We start from the raw sequence: 14,961 nt of genomic DNA, 5'->3' as shown, positions 1-14,961 counted from the left end.
CACAGACCCCAAGCAGTCATCAGGCTGTTTTCCTGCTGGTCTTGACCAGTTTCCCAAGAAGTGGTTGCCCTATAAGTGTTGTTCTTACTTCTGGGGTCTTCCAGTTTCTCACACCCTCCAGGCTCAGGGTCCTGCAGATTCTCACTTTTATTTATCCCAGGATTTGTCATTATATTAGCACATTTCATATTGGGTTATAATTTACCTGTTTTCCAGTCTCTTTTCCCTAATATAGTGTGAACTGAGGCAGAAACTTAGTCTTCACCCTCTTTGTAGTCCATAAGGTCTAGTTCAATGTCTGGAACATAGAGACTCCTCAATAAATCCTTATGAATGAATGAATAAGAGTTGCCAAAACTCCTCTAGCCAAAACAAATAGTGACAAGGAAAATTATCCTTTGGGCTATAGATGTGTGGGTCACAGTTTCCCTAGAGTTTTTCTCTGATATTGGATAACTTCTATCCTCACATGGCAGCTCCTCTCTATAGTCCTGGAGGCTGGGAGCATGTGGCAGCCAGTCTCCTGGAGGCTGGGAACATGTGGCAGCCAGTCATCCACGAAATAGCCAGCAAGGGCCTAATGTGGGGAGGTGGAGGTGTAAGGATGGCAAAAGGAGATGGATTCAAGGAATGTTTAGAAGGTAATGCCAGCAGCATTTTTACCTTATTCCAAAGCGTGTGTAGTAAATTTAAGCCATCTTCCAGACAGTGTGAACATCAGAAGAATTATCTTTCACTCCATCAGATAAATTTAGGATTTTGAGAGGAGAGCATGCAAAACAAACTGCAAGAGCTGCCTCTACAGGAAACATTTTAAATATTCTATGCTCAACTGTCAGCAACAGCACATTAAGCATTCTAATACTTGCATAGCTGCCATAATTCGCCTCACATGGGTGAATATGGTACTCCCGGGAGGTGACTTACTCTCCTTTGCTTACCAAAGGAACAGAACAAATACTTTAGTATCATTTTTTCCTTATCTCTGGCTAAGAAATGACCCTTACGGTGAGGATTGTGATTAAACATTTGCAACAATCATGGGAGCAGAGAGGTGATAAACATGCCAAACCAGTTTCCCTGAACTCAGGGTAGCGAGATTTCCAGGAGCTTAATGAGAGCTTCACATTTTCTTCTATTAAATTAAAAAACCATGCCTGATTTTTATAAATCTTTTGCACTGTGAATAAAAGATGATTTTTTTCTAATAAAACTACGCTGAATTATCTGAATCTGCCATATGCCGTCTTTTCTCCCGTCCATCCATCCATCCATCCATCCGTCTGCATACATGTCTATCCCTACCTCCCACATAACAGATTTGGGATGGTTTATCGACTCCTTAAATTAACACAATTTCTGTGTTTTCAAAATCTCTGCATAGAAAAGTGTTTCCCTGATCTTTGCATTTGTGTCCTGTCTATACTTCCTGCATGCGCTTTCTCATCTCCCACTTGTTTCTCAATAAAGGCCAGTCTGGCTTTTGCCCCTGCTACTCCCCCAACAGTGCTCTTTCCAAAGTCAACAATGACTGTCTTGTCACTAACTCACAATTGTACCATGGCCACCTTCTGCCATTCTGTTCCTTTGATTTCTGTATTGTTATAATTTCCTGGGTTTTTTCCCCCCATCTTTTGGGCTGCTTTTTTTTTTTTTTAATAGGTTCATCTCCTTTTAATTACTGGGTTTCTTGAGTCTCAGCCCTTGTTATCTGCAGTTCTCAGTCAACATTTTCCTTCTGGGTGATCTCATCCCCTCCTGTATGAGTTTGCTAGGGCTGCTGTAACAAAGTTCCCCAAACATGGTGGCTGAAACAACAGAAATGTATTGTCTTATAGTTCTGAAGGCTGGAAGTCCAAGGTCAAGGTATCCACAGGGTTGCTTTCTTCTGAGGCCTGTGGGAGGCAGCCTGTTCCACCACCTCTCCCATAGCTTCTAGTGATTTTTTGGCAATCTTTGGCATTCCTTGGCTTATAAAAGCATCCATTCTTTCTCTGGCTTCATCTTTACATGGTGTTCTCCCCATGAGTGTGTGTGCCCAAATTTTCCCTTTTTAGAAGGACACTGGTCATATGGAATTAAGGGCTACCTTAATGACCTCATTTTAATTTGATCACCTCTGTAAAGGTGTTATCTCTAAATAAGGTCACATGCTCAGGTACTGAGGGTTGGAACTTCAATATGTGAATTTGACAGAGGGGAGAGAGAGTGGAACACAATTCAACATATAACCCCTCCCATAGCTTCAATGACTTTTCCATACACTGATGACTCTCAAATCTGTCTCCAGCCCAAATCTGTGTTCTGAACTCTAGATCTGTGTGTCCAACTGCCCACTGGCCATCTCTCCTTGGATGAGTTTCATGCACTTAAACTCACCACATCTAAGACTGCATTCATTACCCTTCCCACAAACCAGGTCCTCCTTCTAGCTCTGTAAATGGTGTTTTATCAATTCAGTTGTCCAAGACAGAAACTGATGCTTATTCTTGACCCCTCTTTCACCCTTATTTCTACATCCATGTTCAATTATTTACCAAGTTATATCCATTCCATCTCTGTGATACTGTTGAATCTACCTCTCTTCAACCTCACTGCTGCCACCTCTTCAAGGCCACTTTAATCTGTCCCCTAGACACCCAGTTTTCTCTTAACAAGTCATTCTACCTCAAGTTTTACTTCCTGTCAGTCCATTCTCCACGTTACACAGTGATCTAAAAACTCAAATCCGATGATTCCACTTCCCTACTTAAATCCTTTCAAATGGCAGTGAGTGTCTTGGAAGTGGGCATTGGCCCAGATTGGTGTTAGGCTTTGAACTGGACTTTGAAGGGACAGTAGGATTTAGGTAAGTGAGGAAGAGGCTTCCATGAGTGTGGAGCTGGGACTCACCATTGTGGGTTTAGGTCCAAAGACTATTTCAGCCCATCTACCTGGCAGTTGTGGATACCCATAACAATTGTGAAAACAAACTGATGCTGGTTGTTTAGCTTATATCCGCAGAGGCAGAAACTTGCGAATAGTTACATTTAGATTGTGGCTTAAATCACAGCAGAGCTGCCTAAGCAGTTGTCTCTGCCAGTTCCTGACTGGTACTCCTCCCCTGGGTGACAAATGTGTATATGCTAATAGCATTAGCTGTACCCTGGCATGCTCGTCTGCCCATTTATTTCTTTTTGCTAATGAACAAGGCATAAATATTTTGTGAACTGAGCCATAGGATTACAGTTTAAAAGCCCACTTCCCCAAAGAGAAGATACTTGTGGACCATTAGTACTGGCAAGGGGCTGTGCAGTGAATTGCCTCCCAGAGAAAAGGCTGGCTTGTCCACCCACTCAGCATTTAGCACTCTTTATAGAAATTGCTTGTATAATTGGCTTTTCCCCTGCTGGACCATAAAAAAATGAGGGCAAGCACCATGCCTCCTTCTTCTTCCCTGTGCTTAGCAGAGGGGCAGGCACTGCTAGGCACACAGTAGGCATCCATAACTTATTAATTAGTCATCACAGAATTAGGCCAGTAGCCACAGGTTTCTTGATTTATTCTAAATTGAGTTTTGAACCATAATGGATTATGAGACTGCCTTATTAATGCGTTGTCAAATCTACCAATCAAGAAACTCACCAGGGCCATTTGGAAGAGAAGTTCCCAGGAGAGCATACTAGGGAGGAATTTGTAAGCAGAGGGTTTCTACAGTCCATAAGGAGTATTTGCCAAACTTGGCAGAGTGGTTGACATTGCAAGAGGACAGTGATGATGTCACAAGGTCCATAAGGATTTTAGTACTCTTTGTATACACTTGTATGTAGGTAAATAAGCTAGTTCAAGTTACAAGGAAACCAAGAATTTGGAGCAAAAGAAACAAAGGTTTAAATGAAGAAAAGTCACTGTGAAAGCTTAATAAAAGCAAACAGGGTGTTTCAGGGAAGCAAGCTCAACATATGAAAATCCAGAAATAGAAAACAAATTAAAATCAGTTGCTTATTTGAGTAAGATATTATTTCAAGCATAAGCACTCCCACTGCATCTAAAATATGAGTTTTAAAATGCCATTAAGTTATTTGTATGTGTTTTTGGAGAAATATATATGTATTATAGAAAGCAAAGTAGTCTTGTAGTCTTAATGCCAGTATCTTACCACCTAAAAGAAAGAGATGTTTATTCAAAGGTACGACATTTGGAACTTTGTTTAATACTCTGGGAATAACTAAACTATAGACTTATACCAGGCCAAAAAGCACTTTTAGTTTTGTTTTCTTCATATAGCATAGACTTTTCTTTTTTCAACTTTCATTTTAGAATCAGGGATACATGTGCAGGTTTGTTATAAAGGTATATAGCATGATGCTGAGGTTTGAAGTACGAATGAATCCGTCACCCAGGTAGTGAGCATAGTACCTAATAGGTAGTTTTTTCAACCTTATCACCGTCCCATCCTTCCCCCTCTTGTCTTCCCCAGTGTTTATTGTTCCCATTTTTATGACCATGTCTACACAATGTTTAGCTCCCACCTGCAAGTGAGAACATGTGGTGTTTGGTTTTCTGTTTCTGCATTAGTTTGCTTAGGATAATGGTTGTCAGCTGTATCCGTGTTGTTGCAAGGGACGTGATTTCATTCTCTTTTGTGGCTGTATAATATTCCATGGTATACTGTACCACTTTTTTTTTTAAATCCAACCTACTATCGATGGGCACCTGGGTTGATTCTATGTCTTTACAATTGTAAATAGTGCTGCTATGAACATATGGATGCACATATCTTTTTGGTAGAACAATTTATTTTCTTTTGGGTATATACTCAGTAGTAGAATTGCTGGGTTGAATTCTAGTTTAACTCTCAGTTCTTTGAGAAATCTCCAAGTTGCTCTCTACAGTGATTGAACTGATTTACATTCCTACCAACAGTATGTAAGTATTTCATTTTTTCTGCAGCCTCACCAACATCTCTTATTTTTTGACTTTTTAACAAAAGCCATTCTGACTGATGTGAGATGGTATATCACTGTGGTTTTGATTTGCATTTGTTGATGATTAGTGACGATGAGGATTTTTTCATGTATTTCTTGGCTGCTTGTATGTCTTCTTTTCAGAAGTGTCTGTTCATATCCTTTCCCCATCTTTTATGAGGTTATTTGCTTTTTTCTTGTTGATTTGAGTTCCTTATAGATTCTGGATAATAGACCTTTGTCAGATACATAGTTTGTGAATATTTTCTCCAATTCTAAAGGTTGTCTGTTTACTCCCTTAATAGGTTTTCTTTCTACGCAGAAGCTCTTCAGTTTAATTAGGTCTCGTTTGTCAACTTTTGTTTTTTGTTTTCAATTGCTTTTGGGGACTTAGCCGTAACTTCTTTGCCTAGGCTGATATTGAGAAGGGTATTTCCTAGGTTTTCTTCTAGGATTTTTTATAGTTTGAAGTCTTATATTTAAGTGTTTGATCCATCTTGAGTTAATTTTTGTATATGGTGATAGGTATGGGTCCAGTTTCATTCTTGTGCATATGGATAGCCAGTTATTCTAGCACCATTTATTGAATAGGGATCCTTTCCCCCGTTGCTTATTTTTGTTAATTTTGTCAAAGATCAGATGGTTGTAGATGTGCAGCTTTATTTCTGGGTTGTCTATTCTGTTCCATTGGTCTATGTGTCTGTTTTTGTACCAGTACCATGCTGTTTTGTTTACTGTAGCCTTGTAGCATTAGTTTGGAGTCAGGTAATGTGATGTCTCTGGTTTTATTCTTTTTGCTTAGGATTGCTTTGGCTATATGGGCTCTTTTTTGGTTCCATATAAATTTTAGAATAGTTTTTTCCAATTCTGTGAAAAATGGCATTGATAGTTTGATAGCAATAGCATTGAATTTATAAATTGCTTTGGGCAATATGGCGACTTTAATGATATTGATTCTTCCAATCCATGAGCATGGGATGTTATTCCATTCATTTGTGTCATCTATGATTTCTTTCAGCAGTGTTTTATAATTCTCATTGTAGAGATCTTTCACCTCCTTGGTTAGCTGTATTCCTAGAATACAGCATAGCATTTTCTTATCTATTTTGCTTCAATTTAGTTGGCTGATCTCTTTGAGAAATGTTCTAAAGTGAATCTTAAATTTCTTTTTGTTTTCTCGGGTTAAACTGAATTATTTCAGAACCATCAAGACTAGCCTTTTCACTGTATAGAAATGAATCTCCACTTGCTGTTGGCATTATCACAGTGACTGGAGTGATATGGAAGAGAAGTGATGTTGGTGCATCTAAGAGATTCTCTCTACCCTCAGTTGGGAATCAACCAGCTCTCTTACACAAGAAAACTTGCCACCAGGTGCTCATCAGTGGTAACAGCCGGCTACACTCTCTTAAAGATGCCTACCATTGGGCTTTTACAGGGAAGCTAGTGGGAAATCCAGAAAATTTTCCTAAATGCTCTTAAGAGGTCCCTTTCTGAGAACAAAGACTGTCACCCATAGAGATAGCTGTAATACAAAGGTAACTAGTGAGTGAAGACATCAGAGAGAAGGGAAATAGATAAGGTGAGAAGGGGCTGCAGAGTTGGGTGCATGGGAAGGTCCTGTAAATTTGGTATCAGACAGGACTCTTGCTTGCAAGCCACTGAAATGCTACCCTAGGACTGTTAAGCAAAATGAAGATTTACTGACTGGCTTTGGGAGGAGAGGGTCACCAAGCCTTGGAAAATGTGCAGGAATCAAGAGGCCTTCAGAGCCAGACAGCTGTAACAATCAGGCTGAGACGCTGCCATTTCCATCACTACCCAACATCCTGTTGTTGGGTAGTACCTACTGGTACTGTAGGGCTTTAACCATCCTGGCTTCCAGGAGATTCTAAGTCTGGATAGGAGCATCTGATGGGCTGAAACCAAGTCATACCTACACCTTATTGCCAAGAGCAAGCAGAATTATTTAGCTTCCTTCAGCTTCCATTGTAGGATGTAGGGCACTGTTTCCCATTAAGACATATAAGGAGGGAGGGGGAACTCCCCCTAAATAGGAAGAGGGTTGGGTGCTGGGTAGCTAAACACAGGACAGAAGTCTAAGATGGCCATGTTAAATATATTTAAGGAGTTGATAACTGGGCTGAGATTTTTTTTTTAAATTGTTTGTTCTTTTGCAATGAAAAGCACTTTCTATTATCTGGAAAATTATTTAAAGACCAGGACTATCACACACAAAGAAAACTTTAATGCAATTTTGTGGTATTTCTGCTGATTCATATCTAGAATCAGCAAAGTAGATTTAAAAATGTTTCATAAGTATCTTAGGAATACTTAAAAATCCATTTCAGATTTCTATAAATGTTCAGCAGAAATCATAAAGGTTACTCCACAATCTAATTCTACAGATGACAGAGGTGTAAAGAGTAACAAGGCTGAGTAGACAGATTCTAGGTCTGGACAAGGTAAGAGGTAGCTGGAATTAGAAAAACAACTTTAGACTTAATAAGACATGGGTATGTTTGGAGCCATAGTTAAGGGAGAGGGGTTATTCTTGGGCAGGACTGAGGGTTAAAGCTTGATGCTGGAGGGAGATACAGGGTCTGAAGGGATAGAAACAAGCAAGTGTTAAGGATAATATTTTATTCAGGGTAAGGGAAACAGAGAAAATATGTCTTGATCCCAACCACTTCTTTAGTATATGAATCCAGAACAGGTGCTTGACAAGTATAACAGAGGAGCTCCTCTGGCATTTGGAGGCCCAGGGAAAGTGTCACTAGTTGCATTGCACAAGGTCATGACAGGGAAGAATGATTATAACTGGCTTACATGTACAAGGTATGATTATTGTGCATTGTTTATGTTCTTAACACCATTATTAATACTATTATTAATATTCTTTCTACCATCATCATGTGAATGCTGAGATCCTAGCCAGAGAAAAGAAAGATTCTACTGCAATACAAATTTCAAAAGGAGACATTCCAGCTCCCCTTAAAGACTACATTTTGGATTAACAACTTCCAAATAGTTATCTTCCCTCCAGGTTCTTTCTGTAGTGAGTATCCTACCCTCTCTTGCCAATTTTGCCTTCCTGAAATTCTACTTTCAAGCCATCATCCCTCTACAAAACACCTTAAACACCTTGTTTGCTCTCCACAATTAAAAGGGCAAAATCCACACTTTCCTGCATTGGAAGCTGCCCTAGGCTCTCCTCCTATCCAAACCTTCCTTTGCTTTTTGATCTGTTTGAATCCATTGTACTCTATGAAGCATTTTTTTTTTTTTACCATCCAGGCTGAAATTAATCTCTCCACTTTTTGAACAATAATTATCCTTATTTTCTGTGCTACTGAATTGCTCACCTTAATGTATTTAGGCATTTGGGGAAATATATATTATCTTCCCAGCAAGATTGTAACCTTTTTGCCTACAGAAGGAGCTCAGTAAAACTGATTAGCTGAGATGGAAAAGCAGTGAGATACACTGGAGAGAATATGGGCTTTGGAATTGGACACACCTGAGTTTTCATCAATACTTAGGCTATTGGAAATTCACTGTCCTCATCTGTAAAATGGGGATAGTAAAATACACCCACAAGTATTGTTGTGAGGTCTGGGGATAACATACATAAGGCTTTTTGTGCATAGTAGGTGCTAAGTTAAATAGTAGGCATTTTTATTTTTACATTGTAAAAATAGGTAGCAGTGATCTAACCTTTGATTTCAAAGTTGGTTGCAGGTAGAGAAGATAAATTGTATTCTAGATAGATTACTACTATTTTAGGGATAAGATGTTTATAACAGAAATATAACTATTAGTACTGCTTTCTTTCAGATATAGATTTTAGATAAATAAAAAATGAATTAGAAATTAAAAGCTTTTTCAAATACATGTTCTCTCTTATAAGTAGGAGCTAAATATTGGGTACTCATGGACATAAAGATGACAGCAATAGACATTGGGGACTACTAGAGGGAGGAGGGGGGAAAGGGTTGAAAACTTAATGTTGGGCTCTATGATCAGTAGTGATGGGATCATTCATACCCCAAACCGGAATCAAGCAGTATACCCAGGTAACAAATGCGCACGTGTCCTCTGAATCTAAAATAAAAGTTGAAAAAAAATTAAAAAGTATTTTTCATGTTGTTTTAATATGCATGTAAAAGTACCTAAATAATTCAGATTTACATCCTCAAAATCTAGCTTTCAGATAATATACATGTAATTATTATTTATAATAAGATAATAAGCAAGTCTTGAAAAAACTTTTAAAATATAAAATATATAAGGCATACAAAAATATAGATAATAAAACCAACAGCCAAGTTATTTTAAAACATATTTATTTATTAAATGAATTAAGAGCTGTTAGAACTATAAGGAGTGAGTAATACCTGATAAGTACAATGGAATTGTGCTGAGGAGTTATGGCTTTTAGAGAATAAATTGAAATGAAAAGTTTCTATTGCTTGTGCATTGACTATCCACCAAGCTGACCCTTTTCAGTAACTTCAAGGCTATATGTTTACCTAAGAAGAGGGTAACCCTTAAACCAGATTCCATGTGGGTTTCTATGAAAAACCTACCAAAACTGATGACAATAAATAATACTACTACAAGGAAATATTTGTTGCCACTGAAATCAACAGAATATGAGTTTTAAAATAAGCTGAAATATAACTGTTCATATAATATTTTGTTGAGTTATTGATATTTTATCTCTTTTTGTAAGAAAAAAATGACAGAGTAATAATTATGGCTGCCAACCAACATCAAGTGAAAAATCCAGGGTTACATTTCTGTCTTCAACATTTGTTTAGTGATTATAATATCTTAGTCATGGAAAAGGCCTTGGATCTTTAAAAGAAACACACTTATAAAAGATGAGTTGAAAATAGCGCTAGTTTTATGGCCAATATATAATTTACATGAGCTTGTTTGGAAGAATTATCAATCAATCATAAAGCTAGTAGGGCGTTAGGAGATCATATGATTTAACCCCTGACTTTGTGATCATAGCATTGTTGTAGAAACAGAATATTGGATGTCTTTTCTTTACTCCTCCAGATCCTCTTTCCACTTTTTTCCACCCAACTTATTCTGGGGGCTGAACCTGTAAAGAAAGAGGCTGTCTTATCTCCTGGCTTTGGCTTATTGACCAACGGGGAGTTCCTGTGGGATATCAAAGGAAGGGAGTACTTCCAAGACCCCCAACTGGGTGCCTGCCTTAATTAAAGGTCATGACCCAAGTCAAGCAACCCTCTCCTTCCAGATTCTTTTTTTTTTTTTTTTTCAAGACAAAATCTTGCTCTGTCGCCCAGGCTGGAGTGCAATGGCGTGATCTCAGCTCACTGCAACCCCCACCTCCCGGGTTCAAGAGGTTCTCCTGCCTCAACACGAGAATTTTTGTATTCCTTAGGAGAGATGGGGTTTCATCACATTGGCCAGGCTGGTCTTGAACGCCTGACCTCAGGTGATCCAACCACTTCCCAAAGTCCTGGGATTATAGGCTTGAGCCACTGTGCCTGGCCCCAGATTCTTCTAATCACTCTGTCCCCTCGCCCCTTTAGGCCTGCGGTTAGTAAGAGCTGTAGTTAAACCTGAATACAGCTCTACCCTCTATGATTTCTCACATACAGTGTTTTGCAAATTTTAACTTACATTGGAATCACCTGGAAGGCTCCTAAAACTATAGCTTACCCTAGTGCAGAATTTCTGACCCAGTGGGTCTGATATTGGCACTGCGAATTTGCATTTCTAACAAGTTCACAAGTGATGCTAGGGTGGGAGGCTTAGGGAGCCACTGCCCTATGGCCCTATACCTTGACCACCTTTTCTAAAATTGTCCTGTTTTGAGTTTGCCATCCCTTTATTCTGGAACCCTATCCATATAAGTGGCTATAAAAATGAGTTGAAAACAGACAAAGTTGTGTTATGGTTAAGCATAATTTGCAAGTACATGTTTGAAAAATCTTCAGGTTGAAGAAGAGAAAGCTGTGGAAATTTAGGAAATCATTTTGTCTAATCCTTTAATTTCAGCAAGGAAAGAATGTGAACAAAGTGAGGTCAAGTAATTTATCTGAGGTGACATAGCCAGTGGTATCCTACTTTTCAGGGCACCCTTTTCAGGATACATGTTATGCTGCCTCTTGTCATAGAGCAACTACCCCTTCTATACACACACACACATACATACACACATACACACACACATTCCCTAGATTGTGTTAATTGCTTCTGGGTATTCATGATTTCTACCTTTAGGTTTAGGCACCAGATCTACATAGCGGTGTTTGCTTCATGATTTGGGGCAAATAGGGATAAGGTCTCTGGCTTAGCTTCAGTATAGTACTTAGTAAAGCCAGATGTTTTGTTGACCTTTTGTGCCCATAGGAGATAAAAGCCAACGGTAAGGCCTTTGTTTGAATGATAGCTGGGACTTTGATCTATCTGTATCTTCCAAGTCAAATTGCACTTGTTCGCATGGAGACATTTGACTCTTTGCTTTTTATCCCCAGTGCTTTCCAAAGACCTTTTCCTAGTTAACTTTTATCAGCTTGGCTTTTCAAGTTGTTATCTGAGAACTTCACATCTTATACTCAATCTGTTTAAGCAATTGTTTTATTCAGTGGCTGTAGTTCTTTTTCCTTTTTGCTTTGAAGTTCCTGAACACCCAAGGCACTTTATTCTCAGCTCCACTCCTCCTTTCCTGGGAGCTGCAGCCTGTTGCAATGTTCGCTCTGCTAGTGACAGAAATTGGACAAGCCATCAGTATAATATTCAAGCCCCTTTCTCCAGATTTTTGACTCTGTGCAACTAAATTTCTCTCAGAAGGCTAAAGCTGTGAGATTGAAAGTTTGGGAGCTTCAGACAACCAAATTTTCTGCAGAGAAAGGCAAGCAGCAGCCTTCTGAGAAGACATGAAGCTGGTACCCAGCAGCGAGAGATGGAGAAGATGAGACTGATTGCACCAGGGCCCTGGTTCCAGGTGTTCCTGAGGTTTAGGGACACTCTGGCCTTCTTGTCCCTGTAGGTCGCTAAGCTCCTAAATACTCCCCTTTTAGCTTTAAACCAATTTAGTTTGGATTCCTAGTATATGAAGTCAAATATTCTATTTAATAAATGCCCCCTAATAGTCATTTTTGTTTACCAGGTCTCCCCAGGTTGAGACAGCCTGGTTTCTTAGCCACTGTATACTGCCTGAATCTCAATTAGACAGTTCCTTTTCAAGTAACAGGTGAGGGTGAAAGAATGGGATTTCCAATACTCTTGTATACTGAGATTTCAGCATCTTAGAGCTGACTGTCTTAATATTAAGCTTCATAGCATGCACCTTATGCCTCTGAGTATTTGCTTCTACGGTTTCCTCTGACTGTATTGCCTATTCCCCAGCCTAAAACTCTGCCTGATTCAGTCCTGTTCATCCTTCAAAGACACCTTTGATGTAACCTCCCATAGAGCCTTCCCTGCTCCAGGCTTCTGAATGAATCCCTCACTCCCTTTCTTCCTGCTCCCCCAGCTGCATCAAACTGTGGCTAATTGGTTACATGTCTGCATCATATAAAACTGAGAGTTCCATGAAGGTACAAACTATTCTTCATTTGTCTAACTGCTCCTGACACAATACCTGCCGTAATAGGTGCTTAATAACTACTTGTTGAATCAAATTGAATTTGGGAGCGTGCAGATCCCAAACAGTGCAGATGAAGAAATCATATTCTCCTTCTGGGCCAAATAATGAAAATCGTGTCATGGCCCAACCGCTGAATACACCTCCAGGTCTGGCTCGGAAGTTTAAAGTTTGTGTTGTTTAAGACAGTGATTAAAATGTCTCTCATGGATGAACTACTCTTGGATCTCTTCCACAAACTGACCAGTGGGAGGCGGCTGGCAGCAGGCAGTGGGCTTTGCGGTATATCACATAAGGAACAGGAGGAATGGAAGCCAGGACATAATATTTTAGTGAAAATGAGAAAGGAAGATAAATCACTGGTGTGGCTTATACATTCAACACTGCTAGCTGCACACAAGTTACCAACTTTTCAGGTAACTATGGACAATATTTTATCTCAATCCCATCCCAACTTGCTACCCAACCTATTTCTAGACTTTCTCCTTTTGACCTATAATTGCCAAGGGATTGGGAATGGAATATTGGGAAAATGAAACCCAATATTACCCTGAGAAAAGAGGAGAAGGCATACCTTATAAAAATAAATTTCGAAAGATAAATTTTAAAAGACTCCTGGAGTATCTGAGCATCAGCCACTCTTGAAGAACATGAATAATTGAGAGTTCACTAAATTTCAGACAGTCTGTTTTTATCGAACTTGAATCGTCCAATTAGAAACATAGTTGTACAAGGTATAATAAACATTCTGGATATGTAAAATAAGAACCTTGGGTATTTTTGACACTCTTATAATAGCAATAGTAACATAGCATTAATTTAAGTGTAGCAGTCAGTATATAATGCTTCTGTTAACTTTCTGAGTAACCGTAAATTTTTAATTTTCTAAATCCAAGATTAAATAGTACATTTTATTTTATTTTTATGGGTGCATAGTAGGTATTTTTATGGGGTACATGAGATATTTTTATACAGACATACCATGTGTAACATGTCATCTGTCACCTCAAGCATTTATCATTTCTTAGTTATTTAACAATCTACAGTCAATTATTGTTGACTGTAGTCACCCTCTCGTGCTTTCAAATATTAGATCTTACTCATTCTAACTATATTTTTGTACTCATTAACTGTACCCACTCCCTCCACCCCCAACCCACACTATCCATCCTAGGCTCTGGCAACCATCATTCCAAAGAAATAGAAGAAATAGAAATCCTTGGGGAAATGATTATTTTCAGGAGTGGGGCAGGGAAACTATAAGATAAGCCCAGGGCATCTTGCAGTACCAGAAAGTAAGGAAGAGCTCAAACACAAAAGAATGGGGACAAATCAAAGGTACTCAGAAGCCAATCTAAAAGAGCTCGCCATGGCCAAAGCTGGAATAATTTGAGCGAAATAATAAACAATGCAGGTTTGATCATAACCCAAAGTATGAACTAAAGATTCATGAGTCTATACTAATATGAATAAATTGTGAATAAAGGAGGAAAAGAGACAAATTACCTTTACAGAAGAAATCCAAATAATATATGTAGACCCCACCCACTCCAGAAAGTGAGGCTTAGCACGCCCTCTTCCCCACCCCAGAGTGTGGGCTGGACTTAGTGACTGGCTACTGAAGAAGAAAAAAGACAGTGGAGAAACCTGGCCAACACGACCTTGGCTGGGTGATCACAGTTAACATCATCAATAACAAGTCATGTTGGTAGCATGTCATGACTGATACTATATGATGAGAAGGATTCTTTACCTCTGTGGTGTTCTTCCTGAAAAATCCATGAGCCAAATATAACCATGAGATAAAATATCTGGCAAACTCAAATTGAGAGACTACAAAATACTTCAACAGCTCTCTTTAGAACTGTCAAGGTTATGATAAACAAGACTGAACAACTATCTCAGACCATAGGTGGATAAAGGGACATGATGATTAAATGTAATGTGGAACCCTGAATAGGGTCCTAGAAAAAGGACATTAGTGATAAAACTAGTGAAATCCAAATAAAGTTTGGAATTTGGTTAATAGTGATGTACCAATGTTAATCTCTTAATGTTGATAGATGCATCATTTGGATAGGAAAATTGGGGCTGAGGGGTGGGAAGTGGCAGGATGGGCCCTTCTGAGCACAGCACCCTATGTGAGTATACTGGCTGCAGACCCATGAGGCTGACCCGGGGTTGGAGATTCTTGGGGGGTTGGCTGGTGGAGGATTTTCATCTATAACACCAGATAGAGGCTAGCAGTAATTGAGAAGACACAAAGAAATTAAATTTTAGTGATCAATCCCATGGAAAAGTGTATAGTCAGTTTGTTGGAAACACTGTTGGCAGTTTTACCAGTTAGGAAATCGACAGCCTTAGGAAGAAAAGGGTAGAGTG

At 39.0% G+C, this 14,961-nt stretch overlaps 1 protein-coding gene across 2 annotated transcripts in view; it reads left to right on the top strand.

The window, feature by feature from the left end:
• Nucleotides 1–14,961, top strand: part of SLC35F4 (solute carrier family 35 member F4) — a 304,653-nt gene that overhangs the window by 258,987 nt on the left and 30,705 nt on the right. The window lies entirely within an intron of this gene.

Source organism: Pongo pygmaeus, chromosome 15 (assembly GCF_028885625.2).
Source record: "Pongo pygmaeus isolate AG05252 chromosome 15, NHGRI_mPonPyg2-v2.0_pri, whole genome shotgun sequence".
In the NCBI taxonomy this organism is placed as follows: Eukaryota; Metazoa; Chordata; class Mammalia; order Primates; family Hominidae; genus Pongo; species Pongo pygmaeus.
This window is presented reverse-complemented; position numbering and strand designations above follow the sequence as displayed.